The following is a 17,487-nucleotide window of genomic DNA, read 5'->3' as shown; positions in this document are numbered from 1 at the left end:
AGAGAAACACAGACAGGGAGCCCAGCTCCAGTCACACCAGCAGAGAGGAGAGAAACACAGACAGGGAGACCAACTCCAGTCACACCAGCAGAGAGGAGAGAAACACAGACAGGGAGACCAGCTCCAGTCACACCAGCAGAGAGAAGAGAAACACACACAGGGAGCCCAGCTCCAGTCACACCAGCAGAGAGGACCGCCTCTCTAGCCAGCCCCACTAGAAACCACACTACTGCCACCTGGTATTTGCTAACACAGGGCTCCAGGACAGGCAGTCACCAGAGCGGGCAGTGAGGACCCTACTAAATCCCTCTGCTACTCAGGACAAGGGGCTTCCCACTTCAACACCCCTCATCAGCCTGGCTCTAGCAAACTCAGCAAATCATTTCAGGCTGAGTCCTCCTAGCTAGCCAGGGAAAGGTCAAGCCAGGCACAGCGAGGTAATCTAGTGCAAAAGGAAAATATGAGACCCCTTGTTCACAAGTTATTAGTTCAAAATGGCAAGAACAGACCCTGAGAGCCAGTGCAGGCCCTCCACGGTGACAGCACAAGCCAGCCAGAACTGAGCACGATCATGGTATTTCACAGATGTTCCTGCTAGACAGTCATCTATATCAGATAAAGATCACTTCTGTTCAAGGTGGGTGGCAGGTTCTTCTAAGAAAGACGCTCTCAGGCAGAGTGGGAAATGATCCAATGAAGAACAAGAAGGCATGTGTGATGGCACACACTGAAACTCCAGCACTCAGAGGCAGCAGCAAGAGGGACAAGCATCCAAGTCTAGCCTCGGCTACAGGACACCCCATCTCAAACAAAAATTGGAAAGAAACCTTAAGTCATCAGGACTATATTGTAACTTTAATTTTTTCAAATCCTATTTTTAATGATGTTTATTAAATACTTTAACCTTCCTTATAACCTACCACCCTCCAGAGGTAGTGGAAAAGAAAGGATATGGGGAAGTGGACCTGTTTAGAAAGGTTCTTTGGAGCAACTCCTGCCTCTGTTGTCTGGAAATCGGCAGTTCAGTTCACAGGTTAGCAGGCAGCAGCTGCTTAGTCCACTCACAAACACCTCTCAGATACACCAGGAGTCCAGTTCAGTAGACTCAGGTCAGCAACAGCAGAGACAGCCAAGCCTCAGCCGTGGTTTGAGTCAGCAGGATGGACCAGGTGGGATGTCGGGAGCCGCAGCTGCCACCCTATACATATATACTGAACACCTGGTCTCCGGCCAGAGCAGAGAGCATTGAGATAAACAAGCCTTAGCTGGAAAAGCTGAGTGCCTCTAGTTTGTGATGCAAGCTGGCATGATTTTCCCGCAGCCTATTATACTTTGCTACGTAGCTGATGCTGATTGGGACCAGGGAAAGTATTTAACCCACAAGGGCTGGGGGCTGGAGATAGATAGTAAGTATGTAGAGGGAGAATAAGAGATAATAGTAAGTATGTAGAGAATTAGGGGTAAGTATGTAAGGATAGATAGAGATAGATATATAGATATAGATATAGATAGATACAGATAGAATTAGGGCTGGTGATGGGTTATGTAAGGTTTAGGAGTAAGTATTTAGAATTGGGGCTGGTAATGGCATAGGAGAGAAGATGTAAATATAGAAGTAAGATGTAAGGATAGATGTAAGATATAGAATTAGGAATAAGTATGTAACTAATAAGATGTAAGTAGTAATAAGTAAGATGTAAGAAGAAGATATAGAAGAATATAAAAGAAGCTAGCTAGTAAGAAGAAGTAAATATGAAGGTTCCTGATTAAACTGCATGGAGAAGGGCTCGGTGTTTGCCTCCTTATTTCCACTGGACGGGTAAGGTGTCAGCGACAGTGGGACACTGGGAGAACTCGGCTGTGACTCTCGGGGAATTGAGCCAGCAGTACCAGGAAGCCAAGCTCTTTCTGTCACAACATTGCATCCTATTTCTACCCTCTAAACAGTCCATATCCTCCATGTGCCTTGCCTCGCATGTATATTCAACCAGCCCAAGTCTGTGGAGTGCCAACAAATGCGGCTCAACTGCACAATGTAAGTCGGACCGGTACATGTGTGTTGTTAGCAAAAAATCTTTCATCACGTGTCCTTTCACATACTTGCTTTTGCAGAGCTTCCTCTCTCCTGTGTCTGCTTCAGTGAAACATTCCTTCACAAGTCTGCCTTAGTCTTTCTCCTGTGTCCACTTCAGGAAAACACTCCTTCCCATGTTTGCCCCAGCAAAACACCATCCAACACAACTGACTCTCCAAAGAACCCTTAAGTTTCCACTTTACTATATTCTCACCTCCAGCAAAGGTGGCATGCTGCTGGATGAATGTGGCCAAAAGCAGGTGACATTAAGGAATGAGAGTGAAATTTTCAGCCAGTCCGGGTTAGAGTCTATGGCAATGAGCAGCCCAACTCTGATGTCATCTCCACTTGGAAAAGCAGTCAGTGTTAATGAAGCAGGATGCAAGGAGAAAGAAGAGAGAGGAAGTTTCCAGAAACTGCAGAGGACAGGCTGAGGTGGAGGCCTGGGGCCTTTCCCCATGAGTCAGTGAAGGGGTCATTTGGTTACCTCATTGTCAGCTCACATGGACACCATGTGCCAATGCAGATGCTTTTGGGTTGCATGATAGGTTACAGTTTTGAGAATGCTTTCCTGTGAATAATGACTTGTGTCTATTCTGTCAGTAACCCTGGAAGGTTACTGTCACTGTCATCCCCAGACAGGTTGACTGCCCCAGGGATGACACAACTTCATTTTCAGTCTTTGAATATAGGAGGAATTTAGACTCAAATTCCGGAGGAAATTAATTTTGCTCTATGATTCTCCTGCCACCTTCTCTGATATCATCCCAGAGATGATGGCCCAGTACAAGGCAATGTAGCACCCAAAATGTCAACAAGTGTGGGCATGGGCGAGGCTTTCAATATCCTACCACTGAGGGGAGCACGGACAGCTGGGGGCACAGAGAACACGCCCTTCCTTGGAGAAGGGTGTCTAGGGACATAAAGAGGCTCTTCCTCTAAGCATCGCATTACTGCTTTAGGGTCATCAGAGAAAACTGATGAGGCAGGGGTGCCCATCCTCAGTAAAGATGTGTCTCGAAGTGACCCATTAGCTTCTTGTCAAGATTCCTTTGAAGCATTATTGGTTTGATGCCCTAAGATGTGTGCAATTTGCCAAATTGCATTACTATGCACAGAAAACTCCTCTGCACAAACTGGTACCTGGAGATGCAGCTAGTGGGTTCGAGTTAAAGATCCCAGTCATTAACATTTTCTCTAAAATTTAGCTGGAGCAATTAGCCCATATTAATGAGCTAGCCTCCTGAGGAGCCCATCCTTCTCTGTATTAAAGAGTGCATCTTAAGCTTGTGCTATGGGCACAAGCACATGTTAGCAACAGCTGAACTTATTTTTTCCCTCCTCAAGTTCTGCAGAAGTCACTCCCAGGTTTACTCTCTATGCCAAGTCTCAGAGCTGAGCAAAATTTTATGGTCTAGTTATAAATCCTAGAAAAACAAGGTTTATAGGAAATGTTGACACAATCGTAACTAAAGTGGTGCTAGCTGACACCTCTCTATTTTCAATTTGGGGGATTTCTACTGGGAAAATATAAATGCTAATTTAGCAAAGGAAGTCAACTGTAATAAAAGTGCTCGAGTCTTCCTGCTCGCCCTGTGAAGGTGCACTTCAGAAGGGGGCTAGTGCAGTGTGGAGGTGAGCTTGGACGAGAACACGCATGTGTGGGGCACCTACAAATGGCTCAGCCACTGGTTACCTATAAATGCTGCCCAGGAATGCATGCCGTCACTATGAGTCACACTGCCCAGTGCAGCTCAGCCAGCTGCTGGAAGACTCCAGGTTTCTGCACCAAGATGTCTGTCTACCAAGCACTTGCTCCTACACACTGCTGAGTCTACCAGAGTGGAGATTTCTCAAAAACTGTTAGGGAAGACCATGAAGAGAATGGAAACAGGAAAAGAGAGTGGAAGCAAGGAGGGATCACTGGACTAGGTGACTCATGTGGCTTATGAGCCAGCGTGTATCACAGAGCCCCTGGAAAGAGTGTTGAAACACGAGGAGAGAAGCCAGCATCAGTCCCTGTCGCCTCGACTCCTGAACAGCCCCATGTGTGCTCCATTTTTAAGCTATGACTCTGATCTTCTGGAACAGACAGAGGTAGTAGAAGGGTAGAGTTTGATGTGGGTTCTGTGATAAAGAACGACACTCACAAATGGACCACAGTGAGGGGCAAAGCTGGAGTAAATGTTTGAAAATCCCCAGCTCCATAGACTAAACAGCTTTGCCTCCCTGGGAGCTGGAGCCAAACTGTCCCTCTGGGCAGCCCAGGGAAGATATGACTCCACTCAGGAGGTCACACAGCTTCCCCAGGTCCTGTTGCTACATTGTCGTGTCACATGGAGGCCTGATAGGTGGTGGCAAGGCATGGGGCTGTGTCCCCAGCTTAACTACACAACAACTAGAAGAGAATTGTTCTGTCAACTAGAAGAAGAGAATCGTTCTGCTTGAGTTAAATTTCGACTCTAGAAAAGCATCTCTAGCAGATGGTAACACTTTCAGTCAATGGACCAAGAATAGAAGGACAGAGATAAACTCCTCCCTAGCATGCATGGCGTCGCTGCTACAGGCTTCCGAAACAGGACCACACTGCTCACAGCTTTGCTCTGGAGTGAGGTCTGAGAGGCCGCTAAGACCACCTTTAAGTTGTGCTCCTGTGTTTTACCAAGTCAGTCTGACCTTCCCCACTGAGAGACCACTGAGTTCCTGTCTTCATAAGCAGAACATATTTTGGTTGCTTGGATTTTTTTTTTCCTCCCAGGTTACTAAGCCTATTGGCAACATTTTTCTAGAGTGATTTCAAAAGCTTGCACAAGATAGCCTCATAATTTTTTTTGGGGGGGGGGGTTGGGGAAGGCATGCTTTCAAGCTAATCTTCTGCAGACCCTGACTTTTGGGGAGGTTAAAAGGAAGACTGCCTTTCTGGATGTACCTGTCAAGGCTAAATGATTGTTCATTTCCTGTGAATTGGGAATACCATAATGACATGCAGCTGGCGAGTGGGCTGCGTTTCTCTTTTTCCTCTTCCAGGAGCTGGGTTCCTTACCAGCTGGGAGATATTACCATATGAATGTACTGGAAAACTGAAGAGAAGTGTTCTAGATGTCAGCAGTTGCTTCCATGTTCCTACCTGAACCAGCCTGACAGTACTTTAATAACACATGTGTACAAACATTCATTTAATTTAAAGTGAGGGGTTGTGGGTTGTGGGGGGGTGGTACAAGGAGGGGTTTACAAAGCTGCAAAGACCCCTCTCTGTGGAATTGAGCTGATTAGCTTACTCTGCTAAGATTATGTATGCTAATGACTGAGTGAGTTTGAAAGAAACAGTTAAGAATAATAAGGTATTTTCACCCAAGAGAAATGAATTTATATCAGAGTATCTATGCCTTGCTAATGCAGCCATTTCCTGGAACAAAAAGAAAGCACAAATTCAATACTGATTTTAAAATTAGAATTCAGCAGAATGAGATCCTGGGCACCGACTTAACTGCATGTTTCTATCTTTTAGGCTAATACACTTTGCTCTGGGTCCCACACATCATCACATTGTGACTGTGTCAGATGTGGGATGCTGAGAGCTGCAGCCAACTGCTCCCTTCCAGTGGTGCATCCTGACCCATCACAACTGACTGGAGAAAGAGAAGGTAGGGTGTGGGGAGAGGTGATCCTTGGAGAGTCCAGTCTTCTGCAGCTCCAGGCAATGTAAAAAAGAAAATGCAGTGGGTAGGTTTCTGCCAATGGAGTCTTATAGAGCATTACCCCTTGACCTTGACCTGGGACATAAGACACCTGAGATGTGGATGAAGCACAGCTTCATGTGTTGCTCTGTGCCTGAGATCCCCAACCCCACTTGACACTAGAGTTTAAAACCTACAGACTTGCCGGGTGGTGGTGGCGCACGCCTTTAATCCCAGCACTTGGGAGGCAGAGGCAGGCAGATTTCTGAGTTCGAGGCCAGCCTGGTCTACAGAGTGAGTTCCAGGACAGCCAAGGCTACACAGAGAAACCCTGTCTCAAAAATACCAAAAAAAATAAAAAAATAAAAAAATAAATAAAACCTACAGACCAAGTCCGTCAAACCTGGGATAAAGCTTAAACAATTAAAAGCCAAAACCCTAAACTTACTATTGGTATTGAATTAAGCCCGGTGAAAAATGAAGCTGTCGTTGGAAATGAACTGAAAGGTAAAATTGCAAGATTTTATCTAAATCCTTCAGGCATGCCACTAGGTGAGTGTTGAGAAAGAGCTGCGTGTCGTGAAGGTCAGCTAGACAAGAGGCAAGGCTAATAACTCAATCGCTGTCCTGGCCGTTTGCTGTGTTTCTCCCAGACCCCTTTCCTCGGGGTACTCCTCCATAACTGACCAGCACAAGCACCTCCATGAGCTGGCTTCTTCCTGTCTGAGTGCTAGGGGGCAGATGGGGTAAGAAGTATCAGCACATGTTACAGATAACCAAGAGTGGACTAGGGATGCCATCAGTAAAGGCCACACTAGCATGAGGACCTGATCTTACAGAGCCAATACAAAAAGCTGACTGTGGCTGCACATATCTGCAGCCACAGTGCTGGTGAGTCAGAAGCATGAGGGTCCCTGGAGCTCCTTGGCCAACCAGCCTAGCCAAACCCGAGAGGGCCGGGTTTAGTGAGAGAGCCTGCCTCAAAAAATAAGGTTCAGAGGACACCCTCAGCTCTTGCTCTCTCTCTCTCTCTCTCTCTCTCTCTCTCTCTCTCTCTCTCTCTCTCTCTCAAGGAAAGGGGCTTTGGCGTCCATTCTAGCCCAGAGCTGGCTTGAGTCCTGGTATGCTTGGCAGGTCTTTTGGCGTTTGGTCATACAAGAGCTCTCTGTTCCAAAGTTACCACACCATGTCCTCCATGTCTAGATGTTTCCTGGGACTCCACAGAGAAGAAAGTGATGAGCTAGGGGTGCTTGCCAAGCAGCCAGTGTGGCGCTTCCATAAGGCCTCATACATCCCAGGGAGCAAATGATGCCTAGGTTCAAGATGGAGGAGGGAAGAAGAATCTTGTAACCCATCTGGGTTTATCTGCTCACTGCCTGGATGAGCTCTCAGTGACCTCAAGGTGATGACACCCCAACCTTCTCTGATGGAAAGCGATAATGGTCACTGCATTTGGGGCTGTCACTCTCCACTGGGGGAATACCAGTTTCATGAATACCAGTTACCCTTCCTGGTTGGAAGGATAGCGTTATACATGAGTACTAAAATTTATCCTTTGGCAGAGACAACTTACATAACTAGTACAATTACTGTACATTTTATGTTAATTTACAAAATAATTCTAAATAAGATTTTTTTGAAGCCATGTTTTAAATTATAAGTAGAACAGTGGCTTCAAGGCAGCCTGAAAGTTCAACAAATTACTTCTCTCTAGGATGAGCCATACTGACAGTGCTGCTGATTCTCCATCACACCCAAGTATATTTACAAACCAACTCAGATTTTTCTATCTATTTTGTGGAACTTGTCTTGTCCGTATGAGAGTCTAACACTGACGGTGTTTAGACCATGTTAAACTCATGTCTAGTTTAATAATAAGCAATGGAGAGCCGTGTTTTGAGAGAAAGTAAAAGGTATTTAACGGGGAGTTGAACACATCTAACTTACCCAACCTTGGAAAACAGGGGTGAAGGGTCTTTTCTGGGAGCAGAAGGGCCAATAAGCTTTACCTTAACACAGTCAGCAGAGTATTGAAGTGTTGTTTTGAAGAAGCTGGTCTGTGCTCAGGGAGAGACTGTGCTAAGATGGATTAGCAATGTCTGTCATGGATGGTCAAAGGCCTCAGCAGTGGGAGGAAAGGAGAACCACTAAAAGATGCACACCTTAGTAAAAGCAGAAAGTGCTGATATACGGGAAGAATCCCTTTGATGGCATTTTAAAAAACCAATTACTTTAGTGTGTGTGAGAGAGCAGGTGCACAGACATGCCTGTTTGCACATGTACCATGACATGTGGGTTTGCACCTGTACCATGACATGTGGGCAGAGGCCGAAGGACAAATTACTGGAGTTAACTCTCTCCTTCTACCACGTGCATTCCAGGGATCAAATCTTTCCCTACTGGGCTATCTTGCTGGCCCTGATACCATAAGCATTTACCAAAGCAATGACTTACTTAGTTGATAATTTCAGAAGTCATAGACTTCAGGGCATTATTCAAAAATATTGGATGTGTATTAGCGATTCTAAAAAATGAAAAGTTTAGTCATGTTGTACTGTCATTTGAAATTCTAAACTTGAGTCTGTTGTTATTGTAGTCCACACCAGTCAGGAACATCAGGTTACCTACGCTGTCCTCATAGGTGTTTTCTCTGCATTCCATCAGCATTCCTCACAGGCCAGCCAGTCATTCTCACTAAGGCAGCTTTCATGGTGCTTCAAACCAATGGCATCATGCATGCCATATGGTTGTGGTACCTGTCATGCCTCTAAGATACGCCTGGGAGAAATAGGTGTGTCTCCATCTTTAGACGAGTTCTCTGCTTCTGGTTAAAACCACAGAATGAAAAGACACACTGGGGCAGGCGTCCTCCTGGAGAAAAGTGAGCCAGAGGATGGGTGCGATGGAGTCATGGGGCTCCTGGACCATAGAGGCAGTTCTCTGAGATGGTAAGGTGTGCTTTCAGGCAGACAAAACCATTCCTCAATTGTGGTATACTGTAAAATAATGACATTTACTCACTCCACGTTCATGTGGCATTACTGGGGAGTCTCTCTGGGGGTACTTCTCCTTGTGTTTCTTAGCCAAACGCTTTGTTCCTCTTGTTTTTAAACAGATGGGCATCTTTCATTGTCTGGTGACTGAATCTCGAAGACTCAGGTTAAACAGGAAGGGCTCCAGTTTTGGTTTTGTGTGTTTGTTTACAGAGAAGCACATGGACAGTCATGGATGAAATCCTCTAAGAATCTGCTGCCTCTGTCCCCTTCGAGCTCACAGACCTGTTCTTTGGGACCTTACAGGACATTCACAGCACCAAATTTCTAGCTGCCGACTAATTACGTCTTCCCGTCTCCTCTAAATCCCAAGCGAACTCAGCCTGCGGTCTCTTTTTAATTCTACAATTTTTTTGAAACAAGTTTTCACTACGTAGCCCAAACTGACCTTGAATTCACAATCCCCTGGGCTCACAGATGAGCTCGGCCAGGCCTGTGAGCTCTGCTGCCTCTTGAGCAGGCCTTCTCCTCCCTCGCTTAGACACACCACACCACAGTTGGATCTGTTGCTATTTCTTGCTTGGTTTTGTTTGTTGCTTTTGATTTAGCTTGTGAAAGCACCATGCCTGAGTTGTGGCAGGAAGCAGGACGTGACTCTTCTGAATTCTTACACTGTCCTTGTGAAGGGACATGTTATCTCTCCTGCTTCCATATGTCATTTGTCTTTGCTTATCTAAAGAGCAGAACCCTGGCGCCCTGCCTAGGACTGTGTGGGAGCTGGGCAGTTTCTTTCTTGGGTTCATCATTTAGTTAGTTGTAAGCACCTAGTGGAAAATTACTCTAAATATATATGTGCTGTAGAACCTTCAGGAGAGTGGATGTAAAAGGTAGCTGAAGTTTCTTCAACCCCAGGAAACAGAACAACGGCCTCACTCCTCTGCACACAGCTCTGCCGAGGTGGGTGGGCAATGGCCGGGACCTTCCCCGCAGCACTCTCAGAGCCTGTGTTGGAAATGCTCCTAGCCTATATTGTATCCATTTACCTTTACTACACAGGACATGGTGTTAAGGATTTCATTTCCCGAGGAACCCTTGCAGATTAGAAGGACAGAAGGTTGTCAGTTATCAGCCTGTGTTTTGGAGTGGAACTTGTGAGACCCATTGTTTTGGGGCTATCTCAAGGAAGTTTCCCTTCTTATTCTTTATCCATGGGTGGCTGAGTCCTTCAAACCAGACCTTCTTCATGTCCCGCAAAAGCATGCCTGGCCCTGTGAGTGGGTAGCCTGGCTGATTTATTAGGAAATAAAACAGCAAGCATTTTCCATGTTAACACAGCAGTATGCAAAACAAAAATGAAAAAATGCAAGATAAATTAAGTCTTGCTACACACACACCTTCTTGAAAGAATGTAACTACACAGGAAGGGCATGTCACCATCATCAGTATCAACAAGGATAGAATTGATATTCAATGACAAAATGGGAGTGCTACATAATCACCAAAAATGATGCTATGGCTGGGAGTATCTTTGCGAGTGTCTTAAGCCAAAAAAGGCATGGTCCTTGCTGAATCTGGTAGCAGGCCTATAATGGAGCAGTCTGACACGTGCAAGCAGGCCAGCCTGGGCTCTGTGGTAAGACTCTGTCATGTGCTTATTCATATCTTTCTTCTGCCTCCTCCCCCTCCCCACCCTCTCCCCCCCACTCGGGATATGGGGGGGGTGGGGTGCCTTTGTCTTTCTGGACTAGACAACCTAATGAGAAAGACACACAATAAGGTAATGTATACATGAGTGATATTCAATGCGTGAGTATACACAGTAGCACAGGCTGTGCATTGCCCACTCTCGGGGCACATTTTTTACATTCACAATGGCATAAATGGTGCCTCATTTCCAAGCAAGGCCTGCACAGCCACGTACTATTGGCTCTTGGCACACTGTTATTCACCTGTGGTGAGTAATACCACCTGGCCCAGCCTCTGAGGTCATTTATCAAAGGAAATGGCTACAACTGAAACTTGAGAAAAGTCAGCTTAGTTAGCCAAGAGGAAGGAAGAGTCACCCAGCAAGAAGGAGTTCCATGTTATAAGGACAAGGACAAGGGGTTCAGAGGCCAACGTAAGCAAGGGGTGAATGTAAGGAACCTTGGAGACTCCAGTTGCTGCCTCCTGTGACACTCGGTCGCCTATCTTGATAAACCCAGGTCAGCTGTGCTCAGGCGCATGGGCCCCAAGCTGCTAAGTAGCCCAGGTGACATCTGCTTGTCTGGAGCATTTGGTTCAGAAGCTCTGGGTAGATGTGATTCCCAGAGAGATCCCCATCTTCAGACAGATGGCCCCCGATGTCAGCTCCATCCTGCTACCTGTTCAACCTGACCAAATGTCAAACACTTCGATTCAGACAACAATCAAGTGGATTGTGATACTTCTCTATTTAAAACTTAAGTTTATTTAAAATTAGATAAAGTTTTACTTATTTAATTTTAAATAAATTATTTTTATTTAAAATTATGTAATGTTTATAGAATTTAAAAAAAAAAAACAAAGTTTTCTTGAAGTAAAGTTAAACTTTTTAGTAATCTCCCAGAAGAGTAGCAGCTAATTCTATATTGTCACTGAGCACAATCAACTTACACAGAGTAAAACAATGTTACAGAGGGAATAATGTGTGCATATGTAGAAACACGGACTTGTGGATAAAAGGAAGGATGGCTTGACAGGCAAAGGAGTGGTTGGACAGATAGGTGAAGAGATGGATGGATGGATGGATGATGGGTGGGTGAGTGGTAAAGGTAGGGATGGATGGTGTACTAGCTACTCTTGATTGCTATGACATAATACTGAGATCAAAAGCAACTTAAGAATAGTTTATTTTGGCTTATGAGTTCTATTGCAAGCGTCCATAATGGAGCAGAAGGCAAGCCAGCTGGTGGCCAGAGCAGAGAGCTGAAAGAACACGTTTTTCATCTGTTTTCAGAAAACAGAGAGAGCAGAAAGTGTAGCCAAGCCATAAACTCTCATAACATGCACCTGCCCCTGTCACCCTCCCCCCACCCTCACTAAATACCCCTGCGCCTAATGACATTCGTCCTCCAGAAAAGTTCTAATGGTCCTAAAGTTTCCATAGCCTCCCCAAACAGTGCCACCAACTGGGAATTATGTATTCAAATACATATGACTATAGGGAATAGTTATTCAAACACAGTAAAGAGAGAGCCATAGCTGGGAGGCTCCATGGTTAGCTTCAGTTGCCAATCTGGCACTCTGGTGAAGAAGGAACCTCATCTGAAGAACTTCTGGATAAGATTGGTCAGTGGGACATTCTCTTGGTTGATAGTTAATGTGGGAAAGCCCATCCCACTGCAGACTGTGCTAGCCCTAGGCAGGTGGACCTGGGTATAAAAGAACAGTAAAAAGCTGAGAAAGCCAGTTAACAGCATCCTTCCATGATCTCTGCTTCAGTTCCTGCTTTGAGTCCCTGTCCTGTCTTCCTTCAGAGACAGATTATGACCTGGGGGTCCTAAGATAATAAGCAATTTCCTATCCCAAGTTGCTTTTGGTCATGGTGTTTATCACAGCAATAAAAAGCAAACTGGGACAGAAATTGGTATTGAGTGTATGGTGTTGCTTGATGAACTTAACCAAATTCGATTTGGGGTGGTCAATGAAGTGTTTGGGTCTTGGGTCTGGAAAAACCATTGAGTACTCAGAGCTCATTAGGCTTTCTGTGGATTCTCAGAAAACAGGAATATTGAGATCAATGCAGACAGTGGAGGTCTGACTTGTGAAGTTTTAGAGGAAAGCAAGGAATCTACCAAGACAGAATATGTATTATAGATTTAATTAAGAGTCTGTGAGCCTGAAACCTTTGCTCTAGTGGGAAAATGGATGCTGGTCAGTTGGAGCTGAAAAAAAATCAGCCATAATTAATAAGAGACAGGTGTCAGTGAGGTGAGATCTTCCGAAAGTATTTCATCAGGGTCAGGACACAACAGCTGTGATCTGCAGGGATCAAGGCTACGTCTTAAGCTGGCAGCTGAACTTGGCCATGTGCAAGTCTCTCATGTGGTACAGGTTTGGGCGGCATGAAGAGGTGATGCAGAACAGCTGAAGCTTAGCCCACTGTGGCAGGCAGGGTTGGGGCACAGACAGAGCCTGGAGAGGATTAGTGAAAGTGCAGTGGAGATGTGAGCATCTTCATGACGCTATGACTGTGAGATAGATGTCCACCAGGGACAGCAGTGTGGGATGTGGATGACAGGATAGGGGACACTGTTGGAGTGAGTGAGTCCCAAATTTTGGACACTGAGCTTTTTACACTGTTGAATATCAGTCTTCCTTTGGTCTGATTATAACTGTTCTCTGGTGCTTCTCTCTTAGAATAAGATATAGCAATCACAGTTAGGAGACTTTGGATTATTTCAAAGAGACATTGAACTTTTAAAAGTCTGTGGGACTACATAAGTTTATAGATGGGTGAATAACATGGTGGAAAGATGAACAGGAAAAGAGATAGATGCATGTATAAAGGGATGATGAAGGAATGGATGGATGGATGGATGGATGGGTGGATGGGTAGGTGGGTGGATGGATGGATGGATGGATAGATGGGTGGGTGGATGGATGGATGGGTGGGTGGGTGGGTGGTTGGGTGGATGGGTGGATGGGTGGATGGGTGATAGATCAAGCAGGTGGTTGTTCAATCTTTCCCTGCTCTTTCATCTACTCTTAAGGAATGAATGGCATTCAAGTAAGACAATTCCCCATCACCTGAGATGTCAAGGTGTACCCTTTCAAATCCAAAATTTTGGTTTTTATATGAAAGAGAAAACTACAAACATTTGAAAAAGTATATGCCCAAGATCATTAGCTCTAATTCTGTGCACACTAGAAGAACTACAGTGCCTGAGGATGTCCATCACTAGAGAGCTGCTCATGTAAATCACCTAAGATTGCTATCATCTCAGTGTACTTAAGGAGACAAGAGGTGAGAACTCATTTCTTAGCAAGGAAACTAACTTTATTTCAAAATCCTGTCACCTGTTTTTACAAAAATATTTGACAAGATATCTAATTAAACTTTTTTTTTTTGCTTAAGATACATCATCCTATAATGCTAAGAAAACATATGTAGCCATTTCATGTTAAACACACTTCTTTTAGTATGCATATTTAAATTACATACCATTCTTATGTATCCATGAAAGAAAAACAATCAGCATAATTAACTATGTTCCTGACAGGTCTTTACTTCTAGAGTCCAGTTCTTCGGAACACAGTGACCCAGTGACATCAGTGCACAGCTATTTCTGTTGATAAGTATTAGTCGTACAGAGTAATTGTTTACACTGTGTGTCGTGCTCGTATATAACACACCTCTACAATAGTAATTCAGCTCTCCTGTCCCTTTCCCTGTCTTTCTTGTCTATTAGTATCCCTTTTGGTCCTTCTTCTGCTTCTATGTTCTTCCTCCTCCTATCGTCTGCACATGAGGAAGAATGGGACACTTGTCAGTCTGCTTGTTTTGCTTAACAGGATACTCTCCAGTTCCACTCACTTTCCCAAAACTGATATAGACAATTTTTTTTTGTCTTCTTAGTAGACGAAAACCACTCCATTACACAGATTTCTTTATCCATTCCTCCACTGATGGGCATCTGACCTGCTTTTTATGGCTTAGCAAACAGTGCCCCCATCACAATAACCATGATGATACAGCTGACTACTGAATGCTGACTTCATTTTTTTCAGGTACATACCCTGGAGCAGTATAGTAGGATGGCGTGAGAATTATAATTTTAGTCTGAAGAACATTCATGAGGCTACAGTAATATATACTCTCGCCTGGCTGCCCTCTGCCTCTTTCCAGCATTGGTAGCTTATTTTCTCAATGACAGCCATTCGGACCGGGGTGAGAGAGAATCTTGGTGCCATTTTTATTTGTGGCTCCTCGGTGGTTAAGGATATTTAACACTTTTCATGTACTGATTGGTCATTTACATTCCTTCTTTTGTATCTGTTCAGGTTATTTGCCCACTTCCTAATTAGATTATTGGGGAGGGGGTTGGTGTTTAATCTTCCAAGGGATGAATAGACGGTAAAGCTTTTCTCTCATTCTGTAGGCTGATTCTTCTGATAACCGTTTTCTTTGCTGTGTAGAGCTTTTAAATGTCATCAATGTCCATAGCTTTGCGTGTCGAGTTGTCCTCTGTGACATTAAGAGTGGGCATTGTCTTTCCTAAGACTACATGAAATGGAAAGGCCCTACTCCCTCCCTGGATTTGCAGTTACTTAGAACTGGCTGACTCTGAGCTCCTGCTTCTAGGACACTGATACACCACTTTTGGTTTGCTCTAGTGACTCTCCCCCAGGACTCTTTTCTAGAGTTAAAAGAAAACATATCTCTTGCTCATAGATTTTCCTAGGCCATCAAGGCCCCTTGTCTATGTAATATATCATATACAGAAGAGGTTAAGGGGAGTGTTAGGGTATATTGTCACACATATTTGTACCAGTGTACAAACTTAAACATTTAAACTTTCCAAACACTTCCAAAAATCATATATAGGTACTAAGACTGGAGATATTTGGCTTTCTTTGTGTTTTTCTATAAGCTTAGCTGTCTTTTTTCCAGTAATTATATAGTCTGTTTTCAAATGCAATAAACATTTATAAAAGATATAACAGATAATATTTATGAAAAATTGGGTAAATCAAGTATACTCTCTCTCATTGTATGTGTGTGTGTGTGTGTGTGTGTGTGTGCATGTGTTTCTGTGTCTGTGTGTATCTTTCTATGTGTGTCTGTGTTTATCTCTCTGTGTGTGTCCATTTATGTGTTTCTGTGTGTATCTATGTATGTGTGTGTCTGTGTCTGTGTGTCTGTGTCTCTCTGTGTGTGTCTGCGTGTGTCTCTCTTTGTGTATCTGTGTGTCTATGTGTCTGTGTATATATCCTATGGAGACATTTCAATATGATGGGAAGACCCTGGGTGTATATTCACACTTTGTATTTCACCATCACATTAAGAATAGCATCTGAATTTCCCTCTCAGACCCCTGCAGCCCTCGGCAGCCCATTCATCCTCCTTTGTGTAGTGTGTGCCTGACATTTGGGTGTCAGGTTAATGGATGAAGCCACCCTGGCCATAACCACACCTCTCTTCTCCCCCCTTTTCCCTTATATAACCCTAGTTTGCTTCCCCTGGAGTCCTTGTGACTTTGGAGACTCACCTCAGTCAAGCATTTGTGCCTCCTCTGTGGTCAATCACTCCGCCTGAGCAGGATTCTTGACTGCCATGGTAACCACTGTCATTGTGCATAAGTAAGTTTTCCTCCTTGGAAAAGCAAGTGGCAAAATGGAACAGAATGTAACAGAAAGAGATGTCCTGGGAGGAAACCCATGAAAAACAAAGAGGAGGTCACAGGAAGAGGCAGGGACACACAGATGAGAGGAAAGTCTGAATCCAGTGAAAGGGCAGATTGCAGGACAGTTCTGAGTTGGCCAGCCTAAGGAGGTCCTTAGGCCAAAGCCGACTTTGGGATCGCCACCCCTACAGGAGCAGCTAGGCACCATCCCCTCCTCTGCAGCCTGTCCTCCTCTAGGCTCCCAGTAGCTCTGGAGTCAAGACCTTACTGCAAACATGGGCTGTGGATCCTGAAGTGGCTGGTCTTGAGTCAGAGCTGATCAGAGTGTATTTCCAGTCTACTATAACCTGTGACAGATGGTTTCAAATCCAGAGGAGAGGCGAACAAGACAGATTTTTACTTTATGTCTAAGGGCATTTTCTTGCATGTATGTCTGTGTACCATGTGCTTGCTTGGTGCTTAAGAAAGCAAAAAGAAGATGTCATATCTCTAGGACTGGAGTTACAGATTGCTGTGAACCACCATATGGTGCTGTGAATCGCATTTGGGTCCCATAGAAAGGCATCCAGTACTCCCAACTACTGAGTCATTTCTTTAACCCTCAACTATTTATTTTAAATGGCTGATTGGAAAGTTTTCCAAAGTAGCTCATAATTTTAAGAACTTAAGGACTATTGACCTGAAATTTTTCCCAGGGTGTTATACATCCATACCACATTTGTGCTATGAATTCCTTTGAATTTGGTGAGAGTAGTTCTACTTCAGTTTCCTTTAGCCACTGACATTGAAAAACTCCTCAACAAAATGACCTTTTCACTTGAAAAAGCCCCAGTACTTATCATTGTATTAGTCCATTTTACTTTATGAAGGGAAAATAATTCTCATAGTCACAGTTCCAGGAGAATCACAGTTTACAGTTGCATGCATGCCAAGCTACTGGCAATGTAGAAAGAGGTGGATGAGATTAGGGACCAAACTGTAGCCCATTCTCAAGTGATCCCAACACATATTTTGTGTGCTATTTGATTGTAGACTGATTTTATTCATGCACTCATCTTATTTTCTCTATACTTAATTCTCTTGTCTCAACTTATGACATGCTGGGTTTTTTTTTTTTTAACTTTTCCTCTACTACATATATTTTAATAAGGCATCTTGTACATTTTGAAATACAGTTGGGTGATTACATTTTTTTTATCCCCAGCCTTCAGGCTTTAATCTCATGTACTCATTTCCAGCTCAGGTCTTTGTTTTCTTCCTAATTGTCCATCAGCATCCTTAGGACTTTCCATGACAAAGGCTTAGTTAGTGGCCACCGCAGCAGAGTGCTCTGATGCTGCGCATTCACGTAGGCACAATTAATCAGTGTTCATAAC

At 44.2% G+C, this 17,487-nt stretch overlaps 1 long non-coding RNA gene across 1 annotated transcript in view; it reads right to left on the bottom strand.

Annotated features, from left to right (window-relative positions):
* LOC116086805 overlaps positions 1–16,194 on the bottom strand; it is a 48,841-nt gene extending 32,647 nt beyond the window's left edge. The window contains exon 1 of the long non-coding RNA XR_004117136.1: positions 15,977–16,194. This is a non-coding gene — a long non-coding RNA (uncharacterized LOC116086805). The remainder of the gene's footprint in view (positions 1–15,976) is intronic.
* Between the last annotated feature and the right edge of the window lie 1,293 nt (positions 16,195–17,487).

This window comes from Mastomys coucha, unplaced genomic scaffold (genome assembly GCF_008632895.1).
Source record: "Mastomys coucha isolate ucsf_1 unplaced genomic scaffold, UCSF_Mcou_1 pScaffold13, whole genome shotgun sequence".
Taxonomy (NCBI): domain Eukaryota; kingdom Metazoa; phylum Chordata; class Mammalia; order Rodentia; family Muridae; genus Mastomys; species Mastomys coucha.
The sequence above is the reverse complement of the archived record's forward strand: the minus strand, read 5'-3'. Positions and strand labels throughout refer to the sequence as shown.